This window comes from Eutrema salsugineum, unplaced genomic scaffold (genome assembly GCF_000478725.1).
Source record: "Eutrema salsugineum unplaced genomic scaffold, Eutsalg1_0 scaffold_12, whole genome shotgun sequence".
Lineage (NCBI taxonomy): Eukaryota > Viridiplantae > Streptophyta > Magnoliopsida > Brassicales > Brassicaceae > Eutrema > Eutrema salsugineum.
The window spans coordinates 6,452,998-6,471,831 of NW_006256895.1; the positions used below are offsets into that span (position 1 = coordinate 6,452,998).

The window sequence follows — 18,834 nt, forward strand, 5'->3', positions numbered from 1 at the left end:
TATACGCGCTAAGTGTTTTCTCAGGGCTCGGCATCGTTACCTCGACATCGGCCAAGTCAAGGCTCATATTTTGGGAGTATTCTGAACTAGGCCTCGTGCTGACGCCTCGGCACGTTGGAATCAAGGCATGCACACGTAAAAAAATGAAGCTGGAAACGACTAAGTGTTGAACGTGCACCTCGGCGCAATGACCTCGGCGTGCATGCCGGCCCCTGTTCGCTCAAACCCCTCGACTACCAAGCGCCTCGGCATTTCATGCCGAGGTCCATTGTCACGAACCCAGAATCAAGAACAAAGCTGCCCAAGAACACACACATGAAGATGGATCGAAGACTAGGGTTCATGCATGTTTTTGACGTGTTCTTCACGAGATCTTCATTTGGATCTGGACTCACGTGCACTCCTCGACATGAAGACCTCGGCTTCACTCTCCGACACACCGTGGCACTCACCCATCAACCCAAGAACGCGGTTCAGTACCCGGTTTGTTCCGGGCTGACCCGCAACACTTTACCTTTGCTATATATACATTTTGAGACTAAAAACCTAATCATCTTATCTCTTACCTGTTTTTAGCTTTAAGAACTTGCCTCTTTGGTAAAACTTGATCATTCTAATCCGATATCTCGCTTTTGCATGAGAAATCTTGTTCCTTCTTTATTTCTTTGATCATCTAACATTAAACTCCTCATCATGACCAACTACACGTCTTGCAAAAGACTTAGTGAGCTCGTTATGATTAGTGAGTAGTCGTTTAAGCGGCTTTAGACGAGTAGATTAGGGTGCTTTCAAGGTAGATTAGTGGGTTTAGGTGTCTAGTCTTGCATGTTTCATTCTTTAACCGACGAGATCTTTAGGCTGGATCCAAGCACGTCACTTGAGGTTCAGATCTGAGACATATCTCGCATCAAAAGTGTTTGTAGAAATGTCTGAACCACTCGGTTATGGGTTTAAGAGTCTTTCATCGCGAGAGTGATAGTTTGTTCTCTTAAATGGCATTTTTGAACTGATTCTTATTGCTGATTGATTCGATGCTTCTCAAAAGACATTTTTGGTATGAAGGAGGATCAATTTAGATGCTTAATACTTTCATGAGAAGATTAACATGCCTTGAGTTCAAAGTTAAATGAAACCGCTTGATGTTTTGATTCATTAACCCACTAGTTGAACTTGGAAGCACCCGAGTCAAGTGTCTCGTCTAAAGTCTCTTGCTTGATTACATATTATCATCATCTGAATCGCTTAGTTATCATTTACATCTTTGCTTTGTTTGATTCTCATCATTTACTTTACCTACATACTTAATCGTTGTTATTCAGCTTAGTAAAACCTTCACCCTTTTTATCTTGACTTAAATAAACAAACAACATAGACTAGTGTCTCGTTGACAAGTCTGGATTGACACCTCTTAGAACTACTTTGACAAGGGGATTGATAGCCCTGAGACCTAAAAAGTCTTATCTATCAATTGGCGCCGTTGCCAACTTGTCGGAGCATTAGTCTTTTGTTTGTTCTTGAGCTCAAGATTTTAACTTTCTTTGTTTTACTAACTTCTTTGCAAATTCTTGTGTTGCTTTCAGGTGCATGAAAACCAGGTCTCGGAGCACCGAAACGCCTTTACCGTACGACGACAACATCAACCGGATTGAGAGGCGAGCTCGCGAGAGGGAACGGCATTTTGAACGACTTGGAATGGCAGAACAGCAAAGGATCGAGCAACAGGCCCAAGAAGCCGAACACCAGGCTCATGCTACTCAGGCGCAGGCAGGCAGGAATGAACAACAAGCCTATGTTAACCAACAACAGGCTCAAAGAAACGAGAGGCTTGCTCAGCAAAACCAACAACAGGCTAATAGGAACGAGCAACAAGCCCACCATGTTCATCCGCCACCGCCACAAGCTCAGAGACAACCTCCTCCGGTCTTTGTTGGAGAGAACGACCGAGCTAATGCGCACCAATACCGAGCTGGGATTCAAGCTCCACCGGTTCAAAACAACAACTTTGAGGTTAAAGCTTCCCTGCTCAATATGGTGCAGAACTCAAAGTTCCACGGTCTAGCAGGAGAAGACCCTCTTGAGCATCTAGATCAGTTTGATCGGGTTTGCGACCTAACCAAGATCAATGGTGTCTCGGAAGATAGCTTCAAGCTACGCTTGTTCCCATTCAGCCTCGGTGATAAAGCTCACCAGTGGGAAAAGAACCTCCCGAGGGGTTCTATACAAACCTGGGAGCAGTGTAAACTGGCGTTCTTATCAAAGTTCTTTTCCACATCACGCACGGCTAAGCTCAGAAACCAGATCTCAAGCTTCACGCAGCACAATAACGAGAGCTTTAGCGAAGCTTGGGAACGGTTTAGAAGCTACACTAACCAATGCCCCCACCACGGCTTCTCAGAGGCATCCCTCTTGAGTACTTTATACCGAGGTGCACTCCCCAAGATCAGAAACCAACTCGATACAGCTTCAAATGGAAATTTTCTTGGGAAGGAGATCAATGCGGCAATGGAACTAGTCGAAAACCTAGCCATGTCTAATGATACTTATGGCGACGACTTTGATAGAGTAAACCGTACAGAGGGATCCAATGAAGAACAGCGTATGAAAAAGGATATAAGAGAGCTTCAGAGCAAGCTTGACAAGGTTCTGATGGCGACACAAAAGCCAATACACTTTGTAGGCGAGTTTGATGAGCAAGAGCCAAGTTTTGACAATGTTAATGAAGATGGTCTAACTCAAGAGGAGCTGAACTACATAGGGAATCAGCAGAGGTATCAGCGGTTTAACAACTACAACAGTAACCCAAACCTCTCATACAGAAACCCGAATGTAGCTAATCCTCAAGACCAAGTGTACCCTGCTCAGCAACAACAACAAAGCTATGCTCCAAAAGCTCCTTTTCAGAATACCTTCCAGCCCAAACAACAGTTCAGTGGGCAACAGCACGGCTACACTCATCAGAATCAAGCGGCTCAGGGTAACAACTTCACCAGCCAACCGCAACATCACAAGTTTCCACCAGGGTTCAATCCGCAGCCGATGGGTAATCAGCGACAGCATCAGGGAACAGGTCAGAATCAGATGGGAAACGACGTCTGTGGGATATTACAGCAACTGTTACAGGGTCAGCAGAGAGTTGAGAGCCAGCACGCGACAATGCAGCAAGATATCAGAGAGCTTAAGCAGAATCAAGCCTCTACATCATCCCGAGGCCCGGCTTTACCAGGTAAACCGGAGCCCAACCCCAAGGAGTACGTGAACGCCATAACATTGAGGAGTGGCAAGGAACTACAAGCTCCGAAGCCTACGACTAAGCTCATTGAGGCCAATGAGCAGTTAGAGGGGGAGGCAGCCTCAGGTGATGCGTGTAAAGAAGCGGATTTTGAGAAAGAACCGATCAAGGACAAAGGAAAAGAGGTGGAAAAGACAACAGAGCCTGAAAAGCCATACGTTCCACCACCACCTTACCAACCCAAGATACTGTTCCCAGGGCGTTTCAAAAAGAAAATCTTAGACAAAGCCAAAGCGGTCTTTGAGAAACACTTGGAGAACACGCAACTCACCTTACCCATTATAGATGCTTTCTTAGCTATACCACAGTTTGGGAAGTTTCTAAAAGATGCGATCCTCAACAAGACAAAGGAGCGCCAGGGTATGGTAATACTGAGCCATGAATGCAGCGCCATAATACAAAGGAGGTCTATACCAAGGAAGCTATCCGATCCGGGCAGCTTTACCTTACCGTGTGCTTTAGGTCACTTGAAGTTCTCAAACTGCTTGTGTGATCTAGGAGCTTCTGTGAGCCTAATGCCATACACGGTGGCGAAGAGATTGGGATACAAGAGTTACAAGCCGGCCAAGATCTCTCTTATACTAGCTGATAGATCGGTTCGCTTACCGGTGGGTTTGCTTGAGGATTTACCTTTAAGGATCGGTGAGATAGAAATCCCCACGGACTTCATAGTTCTTGAGATGGACGAGGAACCATTGGACCCTATCATCTTGGGCCGACCGTTCCTAGCGACCGCAGGAGCCATTATAGATGTGAGAGGAGGAATGATTGAACTACACATCGGTTCCGAGCATATGAAGTTCAATGTAAAAGAGATGATGAAGAAACCGACCATTGGAGGTCAGGTTTTCTATGTGGAAGTGATGGAGGAGCTAGCTGATGAGCTCCTGGAAGAGTTGAACGCAGAGGATCCGTTACAAGTTGTCCTTACACGTGAACAAAGCGAGCACGGGTACTTGAACGAGGAAAGCGAGGTGTACAAGCAACTTTTAGACCAACCGAAGGAACTTGGAGCTGAGGCTAGGTTTTTGGAGCTCAGGAAGAGTGGCCTCGACATCTTAGACAGCGAGGGGTCCATGGGAACAGAGGAGACACCTCGGGATATCATGGCCGTGGCAACTCATATCGAGGCCGATGATAATCCGCGCGAGAACAAGGAAAAGACCGAGGAAGCTGTTCTGGGCCAATGTAGCTTTGATACCGATTGGAATGAGGCAGACACTCCCCCTGTTGAGCTCAAGCCTCTACCAACAGGGCTCAGGTATGCGTTCTTAGGCTTGAACTCCACTTTCCCTGTGATCATAAACGATAGTTTGCTTGAACATGAAGAACGTGCATTGCTTAATGAAATCAAGAAATTCAGGAGAGCAATAGGGTATTCCTTGGCCGACATAAGAGGAATCTCTCCTGATATATGCACTCACCGGATCCACCAGGAGGACCAAGCCATGTCCTCTATTGAGCACCAACGTCGCCTTAACCCGAACCTCAAAGAGGTGGTTAAGAAGGAGATACTAAAGCTCCTTGAGGCAGGGATCATATATCCAATCTCTGACTCTCGGTGGGTATCTCCTGTGCACGTTGTGCCCAAGAAAGGTGGTATCACGGTGGTAAAAAATGATAAGGATGAACTCATAGCCCAAAGAACTATAACCGGCCATCGCATGTGCATTGACTATAGGAAATTGAATTCTGCATCAAGAAAAGATCATTTCCCTTTACCATTCATTGATCAAATGCTTGAACGGTTAGCCAATCATCCTTATTTCTGTTTTCTCGATGGATACTCTGGATTCTTCCAAATACCAATAGATCCAAGAGACCAAGAGAAAACGACATTCACTTGCCCTTATGGCACTTATGCTTATAGGAGAATGCCTTTCGGTTTGTGTAATGCACCGGCCACTTTTCAAAGATGTATGATGCACATTTTCTCTGATCTAATTGAAGAGAAAGTCGAGGTGTTTATGGATGATTTCTCCGTATACGGCTCCTCTTTCTCCGAATGTCTTGCTAATCTTTCTCAGGTTCTAAAGAGATGTGAGGAGCATAGGCTTGTATTGAACTGGGAGAAGTGTCATTTCATGGTACAAGAAGGCATTGTCTTGGGGCACAAGGTATCAGAGAAGGGAATTGAGGTGGACAAGGCCAAAATCGAGGTAATGGTGAACCTACAAGCTCCGAATTCTGTAAAAGGGATAAGAAGCTTTCTTGGGCACGCTGGGTTCTATAGGCGGTTCATTAAGGATTTCTCCAAGATAGCTAGGACTTTAACTAGGCTATTGTGCAAAGAGGTGGAGTTTATCTTTGATGAAGAGTGTGAGGAAGCGTTTAAGAGGATCAAGGAGGCTTTGATCAGTGCACCAATTGTACAAGCTCCCGATTGGTCTTTACCATTCGAAGTGATGACTGATGCATCTGACTATGCCGTGGGAGCTGTCTTGGGGCAGAAGAAAGATAAGAAACTCCATGTGATTTACTATGCCAGCCGCACCTTGGACTCAGCTCAAGAAAAGTATGCAACCACCGAGAAGGAAATGCTTGCCATTGTGTTTGCATTTGACAAATTCAGGAGTTATCTAGTGGGATCAAAGGTCACGGTTTACACAGATCACGCGGCCTTGAGGTACTTGATGTCTAAGAAGGACGCTAAGCAGAGGCTTTTGAGATGGGTCCTATTGCTCCAAGAATTCGACATGGAAATACTTGACAAGAAGGGCATTGAAAACGGGGCCGCAGATCATCTCTCAAGGCTGAGGATTGAAGAAAAGGTCCCCATAGACGATGCTTTACCTGAGGAACATCTCATGCTGGTACGGTCTTACTTAGAGGTGGAAGAGGCCAACACGATCAAGGAAAGAAGCCTCCCATGGTTCGCGGATCTTGTGAACTACCTGTCTTGCGGTTTAGAGCCACCGGATCTTGATGCCTATCAGAGGAAAAAGTTCTTTAGAGATGTGATGAGATATCATTGGGATGAGCCGTATCTTTACGTGCTTAACAAGGACCATCTCTATAGGCGATGCTTGGCCGAAGAAGAGATCCATCCGGTGCTACAAGAATGCCACGGTTCAGCGTACGGTGGTCACTTAGGTGCATTCAAGACGGTTGCCAAGGTTTTGCAAAGCGGCTTCTGGTGGCCGACTATGTTCAAGGACGCTCAAGATGTGGTATCGAGATGCGAGGCTTGTTAAAGGCACGGTAACATATCCAAGAGGAATGAGATGCCCCAAAACCCAATCTTTGAGGTCGAGGTCTTCGACTGTTGGGGCATTGACTTCATGGGTCCCTTTGTGAGTTCATACGGAAATCAGTACATCCTTGTCGCGGTGGACTATGTGAGTAAGTGGGTCGAGGCTGTTGCATCCCCAACCAACGATTCAAACGTGGTGGTAAAGCTTTTCAAAAGTATCATTTTCCCACGGTTTGGAGTTCCAAGAGTAGTAATCAGTGATGGGGGAAGCCACTTTATCAATAAGACTCTTGAGAGTCTTTTAAGGAAGCATGGGGTAAAGCACAAGGTGGCCACACCTTATCATCCGCAGACTAGTGGTCAAGTGGAGGTCTCTAACCGACAGATAAAGGCTATTTTAGAAAGAACCGTGAGCTCATCTAGGAAGGATTGGAGCAAGAAACTTGATAATGCTTTGTGGGCTTACAGAACCGCGTACAAGACCCCCATTGGAACCTCACCGTTTAACTTGCTCTATGGGAAAAGCTGTCATCTACCGGTTGAGTTGGAATACAAAGCATTGTGGGCAGTGAAACTTCTGAACTTTGACATCAAGACTGCACAAGAGAAGAGGGTTTTACAGCTTCACGAGCTTGAGGAAATCAGGTTAGATGCTTTTGAGAGCTCTAAGATCTACAAGGAAAGGACCAAGGCGCTTCATGACAAGAAGATACACAAGAGAGAGTTCAAAGAAGGAGACCAAGTTCTGCTGTTTAACTCGAAACTCAAGCTATTCCCTGGGAAGTTGAGATCCAGATGGTCCGGTCCATTCGAAATTCTTGAAGTAAGGCCTTATGGAGCGGTTGTTCTAAAAGGAAAAGATGGACAAGGCTTTGTGGTAAACGGTCAGAGGGTAAAGCACTACCTGGCATCAGAAACAAGAGAGGGAGCTACCTCAGTTCCTCTTCTTGAACCAGAATCGGCCTGAAAAGGTATGAAAAGTCAAACTTAGTGACGTTAAACAAAGTGCTCTTGGGAGACACCCCAAGCTTATCCTTGTACATATTTCGCTTTTCATCTTCTTTTTCTTTTTACTTGAAGCTTTTTGAAGGGTTTGTTAAGTGTTTCAGGAGTTAGATGGTGAATCTTGATGATGAGAATAAGAAAAAGCTCGAAAATGACATGGCCTGATGAATAAAGTCCTAGAGTGTACGTAGCCTCGGTATCGACCCTTGGTATATACATACCGCGGTAACCTTTACCGAGTAAAGCCTGAGAACCTCGGCTAGACTCCTCGACTCGATTTCATCATAGCCGTGTCCGAGAAGGGTCATAGTGAAATGACTATGTGTGGGGGAGGGCCACGGTGTAAACACCTCGGTATAATTATACCGAGGGGCAAAGTTCACTTAAAACGGTCTAAAACCTCGATCCGAGACCGCGACCAGTTTACACCAGGGCCGGACCGTTTAAACCCCCTGCACCAAGTGTTTCTTTGTTAAAAACATGTGACCTCGGCATGATACCCTCGTGGTGGAGCATACCGAGGTGCACAGTTTCAAGAATGATCAAAAACATAAACACCTGGCACACTTGAGTCAAAGAAGAAGGTTTGCGCGGACTAAAGAAAAGATTTGAAGGCCGCGGGGAAATTCTTGTTAACTTGAGCTTAGCCCACTCGGCTTAGTGCCCTCGGGGTAGAACAAGTCGAGGCCGCCCAAGAGAACACGAGAAAAACCACTCTAGTCCGTAAGGAACCCGGAGTTTCCACCAGGCAAAGAGGATTGGATCGACCCTGCCTTGGCATTCTTACCTGAACCCTCGGATAGCAGCCCACCACGTCAGTCCACACCTTCCTGCTCCACATCAAATCCCTCGTACTACTTGGGATCAGACCTCTCCGACTAAGGTATCGACTTCAAACTCTTGTACATATGCATCTTGTGTATATCATCCTGCATTCGCTTAGTTTGTCTTTTTACTTCTCTCACACGCTTTTATAACACACAGGACTGTGTTATTCAAGTGTGGGGGAGGAGCTTTGTGTTTTCTGATCTTGTTTTCTTTGTTCTTATTTGACTTTTGCATTCTTGAGTCTCATTTAGCTTTGTACATATGGTAAAACCGCATCATTAACATTCTAGTTGCATCTCGCATTCTAAGATCGAGTCTAGTTGCATCATTTAGGACTGCATCAGTGCAAGGAGCAATGATAGATTTTTTCCTAGAGAGTAAATCACTTGAGAACTTGAACTAAATATGCTTGTGAAACTCATTCTGTGCTTGTAAAGCTTGAAACGATTTGAATCTGTGAAGCAAGTCTAAATTACACTCAACTCTAGTTAAGTGATAACCCTGAACTTGAATTGTAAATATCTTTTGATGCATTGCTTGAATTGGCTTGTGGATACCGATATACATACTTGAGCTAGAATCATTGTTTTCACTACCCTCTTTTCCTTTGCTCAAGTAGCTGAATCCGCATCATGGATCAGTTCCCTCACCTTGAACCCAACTTTCTTTTCGAGCCAATGTTTGTGTGTGAATTGTAAGGCCACCTTGGACTGAACTTAGCAGAAAGTGTTAGGTTTAGAGCGACAAGGGCATGCCTCATTGAGTGCTACGTTCCAACATCAAGGAACTGAGAGTATTGGCAAGAAATAAGTGTGGGGGAAAAGATCTATTGGTGAGTGGAAAAAGGTGAGCTGAGAGAAAAAGAGAGAGTGGAAATAGCTAGGGGAATGAAAGAAAAAGAATCGAGTCTTGAATTTGAAAAGAAGAGCTCTGTTGTTCTAAAAAGAAAAGTATAGTCTCTGAAATGAAAAGAAGCCAAAAAGGCTCAAGTGTTCTAAAAAGAAAAGAAAAGAGGCTAATCGCTGTAAAAGAAAAGAGCTGTTTGAATAAGTAAACACCAGAGGCTTGAAAATCAAAACAAAAGTGAGTCCCCTAATGAAAAAGAAAGCGATTGAGAGAGTGAGGATCTTGAGAGGGTGAGCAAGTGAGAAAAGCTTTGAGTGGAGTGTGGGGTGTGATGAGTCTTGCCCTTGTATGCATCGGTTGCTTTTTACCTTTAGCATTCTGCCAAAGTTTGGTCGTTCATTGAGTGATCCCATTGTTGCATTACACCCGCTTGAATATTGATGAGATAATTTTTATCTCATGACCTTACCCTAGCCAAGCCAGCCTATTTGAACATTGCATCATTTGATTCACCGGTTACGAGCTTAATGAATGTGAAAGAGTTGAATGTGATAATGACTTGTGGAGATTCTGTGCTTTAATTGTAAAATATCTGAGTATGGCTTTGCATTGCATATTTGAGCATGAATCCAAGTTCTCTTTGTGATCACTTCTCTCTAAAAAGGAAATATGAGCTCCATCTGCATTACAACCTCTTTCTCTCATTTGTTCTCTTCGCTTGAGGACAAGCAAAGGACAAGTGTGGGGGAGTTGATATGTCTATATTTTACATCATTTAGAGAGCATTTTAGAGTCCTCATCATGTGTTTTCCCATGTAAATTGTGTCTTTAGGCATGAAAATAGGATTCAGGGCTTGCATTAGGTCCCAAAGAGTTTTGCATGTTTTGAAGTCTTTATCAGGTGCCTTGGGAGTCGTTTGGAGCTTAAGAAGAGGAGCAGAGGAGAAAACGGTGAGGAAAAGGGTCAAAAATGGTGAAAACCGCTTGGAGAAATTTCTCGGCCAAATCGCGTACCGGACGGACGGAAACCTCGGCCAAAATCCTTACCGATCGCTCAACACCGGCCAAAATCCTTACCGATCGACCAAAGTCAGCTTGGGTCGAAGATCGGGTGCAAATACCATGGGTTGAGTTTTTGGCCGAGGCGAAGGAATTTTTACGACCAAAAAGCTTACCGCGGTACACAGCCCTCGGCCATTTTCCTTACCGCGGGAAGCTTTTCTCGACCAAAATTTGTCCTTGTCCGCGCGTTTCAAAGATCAGCAATCCGGGGAACCCTCCGGTCCGAACCAGTTGGCGGGGTCTTCAGCAAAGTCGGAGATAATCAGGCAAAGATCCCAGAACAGTTGGAATCATCCAATTCGGACCAATGGGGAGAAAGATACAGCCTCCGGAAGATGCACCAACATTACGCGCACCCGAGAACCGAACGGCGGAGTAGGAAGGCTACGGCGGACGGAGCCTTTCCGGACCAAATCAGCTTGCCCGGTCTTCATCAAAGTTTGAGATCTGTGAAAGACCTTTTCAGAACAGTTGGGATCGCTCAATTCGGAGCAGTGGTTTGAGAGATAAAGTCTCCGGAGTTCACATCGGTCTAAAAAGCTTATTTTCTGGTGATTCCAATGCGGTTCAAAGATGTGAAATCCAGGAAACCCTCCGCTTCCCAAGCTCCGACGGTTTCTTCACCAAAGTTCGAGCTTATTGAGTCATCTTGACTATGGAACTGGTCTCAGAGCATTTGGAGTCGTGGGTTGAAAGTTACTGTTTCCAGGAGGTGACATGGTCGATACGAACCCAAATATGTTGCGATACGCGCTAAGTGTTTTCTCAGGGCTCGGCATCGTTACCTCGACATCGGCCAAGTCAAGGCTCATATTTTGGGAGTATTCTGAACTAGGCCTCGTGCTGACGCCTCGGCACGTTGGAATCAAGGCATGCAGACGTAAAAAAATGAAGCTGGAAACGACTAAGTGTTGAATGTGCACCTCGGCGCAATGACCTCGGCGTGCATGCCGGCCCCTGTTCGCTCAAACCCCTCGACTACCAAGCGCCTCGGCATTTCATGCCGAGGTCCATTGTCACGAACCCAGAATCAAGAACAAAGCTGCCCAAGAACACACACATGAAGATGGATCGAAGACTAGGGTTCATGCATGTTTTTGACGTGTTCTTCACGAGATCTTCATTTGGATCTGGACTCACGTGCACTCCTCGACATGAAGACCTCGGCTTCACTCTCCGACACACCGTGGCACTCACCCATCAACCCAAGAACGCGGTTCAGTACCCGGTTTGTTCCGGGCTGACCCGCAACACTTTACCTTTGCTATATATACATTTTGAGACTAAAACCTAATCATCTTATCTCTTACCTGTTTTTAGCTTTAAGAACTTGCCTCTTTGGTAAAACTTGATCATTCTAATCCGATATCTCGCTTTTGCATGAGAAATCTTGTTCCTTCTTTATTTCTTTGATCATCTAACATTAAACTCCTCATCATGACCAACTACACGTCTTGCAAAAGACTTAGTGAGCTCGTTATGATTAGTGAGTAGTCGTTTAAGCGGCTTTAGACGAGTAGATTAGGGTGCTTTCAAGGTAGATTAGTGGGTTTAGGTGTCTAGTCTTGCATGTTTCATTCTTTAACCGACGAGATCTTTAGGCTGGATCCAAGCACGTCACTTGAGGTTCAGATCTGAGACATATCTCGCATCAAAAGTGTTTGTAGAAATGTCTGAACCACTCGGTTATGGGTTTAAGAGTCTTTCATCGCGAGAGTGATAGTTTGTTCTCTTAAATGGCATTTTTGAACTGATTCTTATTGCTGATTGATTCGATGCTTCTCAAAAGACATTTTTGGTATGAAGGAGGATCAATTTAGATGCTTAATACTTTCATGAGAAGATTAACATGCCTTGAGTTCAAAGTTAAATGAAACCGCTTGATGTTTTGATTCATTAACCCACTAGTTGAACTTGGAAGCACCCGAGTCAAGTGTCTCGTCTAAAGTCTCTTGCTTTATTACATATTATCATCATCTGAATCGCTTAGTTATCATTTACATCTTTGCTTTGTTTGATTCTCATCATTTACTTTACTTACATACTTAATCATTGTTATTCAGCTTAGTAAAACCTTCACCCTTTTTATCTTGACTTAAATAAACAAACAACATAGACTAGTGTCTCGTTGACAAGTCTGGATTGACACCTCTTAGTACTACTTTGAAAAGGGGATTGATAGCCCTGAAACCTAAAAAGTCTTATCTATCAGTTGTTTGAGCAAGACAGCTTCAGTGCTGATTGGGATGAGTCTAAGGCACCTCAGATGGAACTCAAACCTCTTCCCAAGGGGCTCAGGTATGCTTTCTTAGGTCTCAATGAGTCTTATCCTGTCATTATCAATGATATGCTGTTAGAGGATCAAGAGCATAGGTTGTTAGGAGAGTTGAAGAAACATAGAGGAGCTATTGGCTACTCTCTGGATGACATTAAAGGTATCTCACCCTCCCTATGCACTCATAGGATTCACTTAGAAGAAGAGTCAATGTCATCCATAAAGCACCAAAGGCGCCTCAATCCCAACTTAAAAGAGGTAGTGAAGAAAGAGATTCTCAAACTCCTAGAGGCTAGGATAATTTACCCAATCTCAGACTCTAGATGGGTTTCACCAGTCCATGTGGTGCCCAAAAAGGGGGGAATGACAGTAATAAGAAATGAGAAGGATGAGCTGATAGCTACTAGGACTATAACTGGACACAGAATGTGTATAGACTATAGAAAGCTCAATGCAGCCTCTAGGAAGGGTCATTTTCCTTTCCCTTTTATTGATCAGATGCTAGAGAGGCTTGCAAACCATCCCTTCTTTTGTTTTCTGTATGGCTACTCTGGATTCTTTCAAATCCCCATAGATCCAAGAGACCAAGAGAAGACAACATTTACTTGCCCTTATGGAACATTTGCATACAGGCGCATGCCTTTTGGTCTTTGTAACGCCCCTGCCACATTCCAGCGTTGCATGATGCATATATTCTCTGACATCATTGAAGAGAAGGTGGAGGTGTTCATGGACGATTTTTCTGTCTATGGCTCCTTCTTCTCCGATTGTCTCTCTAATTTGTCACAGGTCCTGGAGAGATGTGAGCAGCATAAACTGGTGTTAAATTGGGAGAAATGCCACATCATGGTGCAGGAAGGGATTGTACTTGGGCATAAAATCTCTGAGAAGGGCATAGAGGTTGACAGAGCAAAGGTGGAAGTGATGGTGAATCTGCAAGCTCCCACTTCAGTCAAGGGGATAAGGAGCTTCCTTAGGCATGCAGGGTTTTACAGAAGATTCATCAAAGATTTCTCAAGAATAGCCAGACCTTTGACAAGGCTATTGTGTAAAGAAGTTGACTTTGTCTTTGATGCTGAGTGTGAAGAAGCCTTCAAGATGATCAAGGATGCATTAGTCAGTGCACCCATTGTCCAGACTCCAGACTGGTCCCTTCCTTTTGAGGTTATGACTGATGCATCAGATTATGCAGTTGGAGCTGTGCTTGGCCAGAGGAAGGACAGAAACCTTCATGTCATTTACTATGTCAGTAGAACCCTTGATTCTGCCCAAGAGAAGTATGCTACCACAGAGAAGGAAATGTTAGCAATAGTCTTTGCTTTTGATAAATTCAGAAGCTACCTGGTGGGATCAAAAGTCATTGTATATACTGATCATGCAGCCCTCAGGTATCTGATGACCAAAAAAGATGCTAAGCCTAGACTATTGAGATGGGTCCTCTTACTTCAAGAGTTTGATATGGAAGTACAAGACAAGAAGGGTATAGAGAGTGGAGCTGCAGACCATCTCTCTAGGTTAAGAGTGGACTCCAAAGTCCCTCTTAATGACAGTCTTCCTGAGGAATCATTGATGGTGCTCAACTCTTATTTGGAGTTTGAAGAAGTGGATAGCATCCAAGAGAAGATAATGCCTTGGTTTGCTGATATTGTGAACTTTCTTGCTTGTGGGGTGGAACCACCTGAACTTGATGCTTACCACAGAACGAAGTTCTTCAGAGATGTCCAAAGATACCATTGGGATGAACCCTACCTGTATGTCCTGAACAAAGATCAGCTGTATAGAAGGTGTCTAGCTGAAGAGGAGATGCAACCTGTGTTGCAAGAGTGCCATGGTTCAGCTTTTTGGGGTCACATGGGAGCATTTAAGACTGTGGCCAAGGTTCTTCAGAGTGGGTTTTGGTGGCCCACAATGTTCAAGGATGCTCAGATGGTTGTTTCAGCATGTGATGCCTGTCAGAGGCATGGGAACATTTCAAAGAGGAGTGAGATGCCTCAAAATCCAATACTTGAGGTTGAAATCTTTGATTGCTGGGGAGTGGACTTTATGGGGCCTTTCATCTTATCTTATGGAAATCAGTACATACTTGTGGCTGTGGACTATGTGTCCAAGTGGGTTGAGGCTATTGCTTCCCCTACCAATGATTCCAAGGTAGTAGTGAGGTTGTTCAAGAACATAATCTTCCTAAGATTTGGAGTACCCAAAGTTGTTATTCTGATGGAGGGTCTCACTTTGTGAACAAAACTTTGGAAGGTTTGCTGAAGAAGAATGGAGTGAAACATAAGGTAGCTACTCCTTATCATCCTCAAACTAGTGGCAAGGTTGAAGTGTCTAATAGACAGATTAAGGCCATTCTTGAGAGGACTGTTAGCTCAAGCAGAAAAGATTGGAGCAAAAGGCTGGATGATGCATTGTGGGCTTATAGAACAGCCTTTAAGACTCCAATTGGGACATCTCCTTTCAATCTGCTATATGGGAAGAGCTGCCACCTTCCTGTTGAGCTGGAGTACAAGGCTTTATGGGCTGTGAAGTTGCTGAACTTTGATATCAAAACAGCTCAAGAGAAAAGGATCATTCAACTCCATGAACTTGAAGAGATCAGGTTGGGGGCTTTTGAGAGCTCCAAGATCTATAAAGAAAAAACCAAAGCTCTACATAATCAAAAGATTCTGAAAAGGGAGTTCAAGGAAGGTGATCTGGTGTTGCTGTTCAACTCTAGGCTTAATTTGTTTCCTGGAAAACTTAAGTCTAGATGGTCTGATCCCTTCAAGATTATTGAGGTCAGGCCATATGGAGCTGTTGTGTTAAAGGGCAAGGATGGTCAAGAGTTTGTGGTCAATGGCCAAAGGATCAAGCACTACCTGGTCTCACAAAGGAAGGAGGAAGCTACATCAGTTCCCCTTCTTGATCCACCACCAGCCTGTTAAACAGGTTTTCAAAGTCAAACTTAGAGACTTTAAACAAATTTCTCTTGGGAGACACCCCAAGCTTATCCTTTGTAAATATGCTTTAGATCTTTTCTTTTCTTTCTTTTTATGTTTTATAAATTTTTGATGGGTTTTGTGAGTTGATCTCAGGTTCTAGGTGACTTTTAGAGGTTGTGGCTCAGGGACAAAGTGGAATGGAGCATGTGAGAAGGCTGAGAGAAGAGTTTAAAGCATGAAAACTTGAAGGACGGCCGTGTGCTACTTGGATGTGCGGCTCGGCCAGGCTGAAAACCATCTCGCATAAGAACTCGCAATTTAGTCCTACTTGGGTCTGCGGGTTACTCACCTGGAAGCATGAGATTTGAGCAAGAAAACGCCTAAGTGTCAAAACCTGCGGGTTGGGCATGCGGCTCGGAGAGAGGGAGACCAGGTCGCACGAAGACTCGCGTTTTACACCGGCTTGGTGCTGCGAGACAGTCCAAAGAATCCCAAGTCGCACATGAAGAACAGGGCGCAAAATCATCTAAGTGCCCAGACCTGTGACTTAGGAGTGCAGCTTGAAGAATGGGAGGACCAATCTGCAGGAACGTTCGCAAAATACACCGAGTTGGGAGTGCGAGAAGGTCAGAGAACAGCCAGGTCGCACACTAGGAGAAGGAACCTTTGGCGTCTAAGTGTAAAAGGTGCGACCTGGTCCTGCAGGTTAGATGCAAGAAGGCCAAGCCGCATGAACATTCGCAATATACACCGATTCGGTCATGCGGATCAAACCAAGCAGAGCCCAGGCCGCACACCAAACGAAGGATCCAGGAAGTCTAAGTACCAAGAGCTGCAACATGATGCGGCTTAAATCAAAGAAAGACTAGGCCGCAACGGGTTTGCAAATTACACCGGCTTGGACGTGCGGGTGAGCTGAAGGATCACCCAGGTCGCAGCATGAGGGAAAGGTTCAGGTTGTTCGAAGTAAGTTCCTGTGCGACCTGGTCATGCGAGTTGGGCACGAAGGATCCCAGGCCGCACGTTAATTCGCAAATTATACCGACTGGGTCATGCGGCTTAGCTCGGTGTTCACCCAGGTCGCAGCATGAGAGGAAGGACGAGATCGTGCAGAAGAGATTTATGTGCGACATGGGCCTGCGGGATGAGAGAAAGGAGATCCCAAGTCACACACATAAGGGGCACTTAACACCGAGATGGGCGTGCGGCTCGGTCACGGGAGTTCCAGCCCGCACAAGGAGAGAAAGGAGTCTGGTCAACGAGAAAAGGACAGGTCAAAGCCTTGACTGGTCAAAGTGGATCTATTGACCACCAGTCCAAAGGCTGTGTCAAGTCCCACACTCTCTCTTCCTCACCAAAAACACGAGTTTGCTCTCTTACCCCATTTCTCTCCATTGTTTTCATCATAACTCTCATTCTTTCACCAAATTCGTTGATTCAAAGTGCTCTGAGCTCGTTTTTGAGTTGTTAATCTCATATTGATAGCATTTCGAACTCGTTTGCATCATAATCCCAAGGTATTCACTCTGTTAAAATTCATCTTTTTCCATGTTCTCAAATGGTGATTTTTGAACTTCAAAGTGTGGAATCGATTTTAATAGGTTGTTTTAGACCTTGGGATTATTTTTATAAATGCTAGGGTGCAAGATTATCATGGAAAACATAGCCCTTTCTTGGTGATTCACTGTTCTTGAATTTTGAAAATTGTTGCAAAGTAATTCATGGAAAAATCGATTTTTCTTGAAAAAGTGATGAACATTTTTCTTGCTGAGTTTCTGCTTTGCACTTTTGTTTTGCATTGCTATGAATTCATTGGACTGATGCTTGGCTTGAGAAACTTGTTCATGTGCTTTAGAAATCGATTTTTGCAACAATTTGTTTTTAAAATTTTTTTGAGAACTTTGTGAAACTTGATCTTGTGCTCATCTTGTTTTTGAGAAATTTATTGGCAGATGACTGAGAGAACCAACTCTCTAGCCAAGAAGAAGGGCACTGCATCCAAGGACAAGGGTTTGGTCTCAGGGTCTTCACAGCCAAAAGGAAAAGGCCAAGGCACCAAGAAAAGCACAAAGCAAGGGAAAGGTGAACAAGCGCCGAAAAGGACAAGGCATGAAGAGAAAGAATTGGTGGTTGCTTCTGGTTCCAAGAAGAAAGGGAAAAAATTGGCTGTGGTATCTGATGATGAACAGACTGAGAGTGGCTCAAGCAGCTCAGCTGGAGGTTCCCAAGGCACCATTGAATAGGCATCAAAGAGGATCAAGAAAGCTGAACCAGAAACACCTGATTATCTGGCCAAGATTCAACAGATGGGGATCCAGCAAGGGAGGTTCCCTGATGTGGACTTTTTGAAGAAGATTGGCATCTATGAAGATGTCAAAACTCTGCTTGGGAATATGGGCATTGAATCACTTTGGAGATGAGAGAATCCGCATATGAAGAGGAGTCTAAAGAGTTCTTGGCTTCTTTTGATGCTTTTATGTACTACCCAAGGGATTCAAGGATTCTTCAAGGGGATGGTCTTGTACACATGGAGTTTACTGTGAAAGGAAAGACCTACAGAGTCATTCAGGGAATTGAATGAGATATTTGGGTTTTCTGCACCTAAAAACGTTCCTCTCTCCAACCAAATTGGTCTTAGAAAGGAAGATATTCAGGCTCTATGGAGATCAATAGCTTCTGGGAAGTACACAGCTGGAGCAGCTAAGTCCTCTTGGATAAGGAATCCAGTGCTGAGATATGTCCACAAGATCCTCTCTCACAGCTTCTTCTTCAAACTTGATGTTGGGAGAGTTCATAAGGGAGATTTGAATCTCCTTGGTGTGGGGCTGAAACAATTGATGCCAACTCATGAAGATGGGAAGCCCTATGAAGGATATGCTTACACACCTTGCCTTGCCTCTCAATTAGCAAGGTCTTTGATGTTCTACAAAAAGTGCATTTGGGGTTCAACAAAGAAGGATGCAAAGCTGACCCATGGATGGGTTGTAACAAAGATCTTGAAGGCAAAGGGGTACAGGTTCAAGGAGAACAAGGCAAGGTTTGACCTGATTAATGAAGCCCATTTGTGTAAGATCGGTTTCCTTCAAGGAAGAGTTGGAGCCAAGCTGGTTTACAACTTCAAGTCCTTCATTGATGAGCCAGTCCAAACTCTCCTGCCCAATCCCTCCATCACCACAGTCCAAGTAAAGAGGAACATTCACTTCTACTTGCTGAAGGAAGATCTGTACAATGTCCAAACTGATCCACCAATCCTCAAATACAAGAAAGCTTGCAGAGAAGAAGCTTCCAAGGAAAGGAAAGCAACCGCTGAAGATGCTTCCACAAGTGCTGCTGGTGCTGGAGATGATGGTCTACCTCCACCTCAAAAATGTTATGGTGGAAACAGATATCACTTTGATGATTACAACTGGGAGGA

At 44.5% G+C, this 18,834-nt stretch overlaps 1 non-coding gene across 1 annotated transcript; it reads right to left on the minus strand.

Moving 5' to 3' along the window:
- Nucleotides 1-2,283: 2,283 nt before the first annotated feature.
- LOC112089355 lies at nt 2,284-2,390 on the minus strand. The gene has a single exon (XR_002900992.1). It is a non-coding gene; the product is annotated as a small nucleolar RNA R71 (small nucleolar RNA).
- Between the last annotated feature and the right edge of the window lie 16,444 nt (nt 2,391-18,834).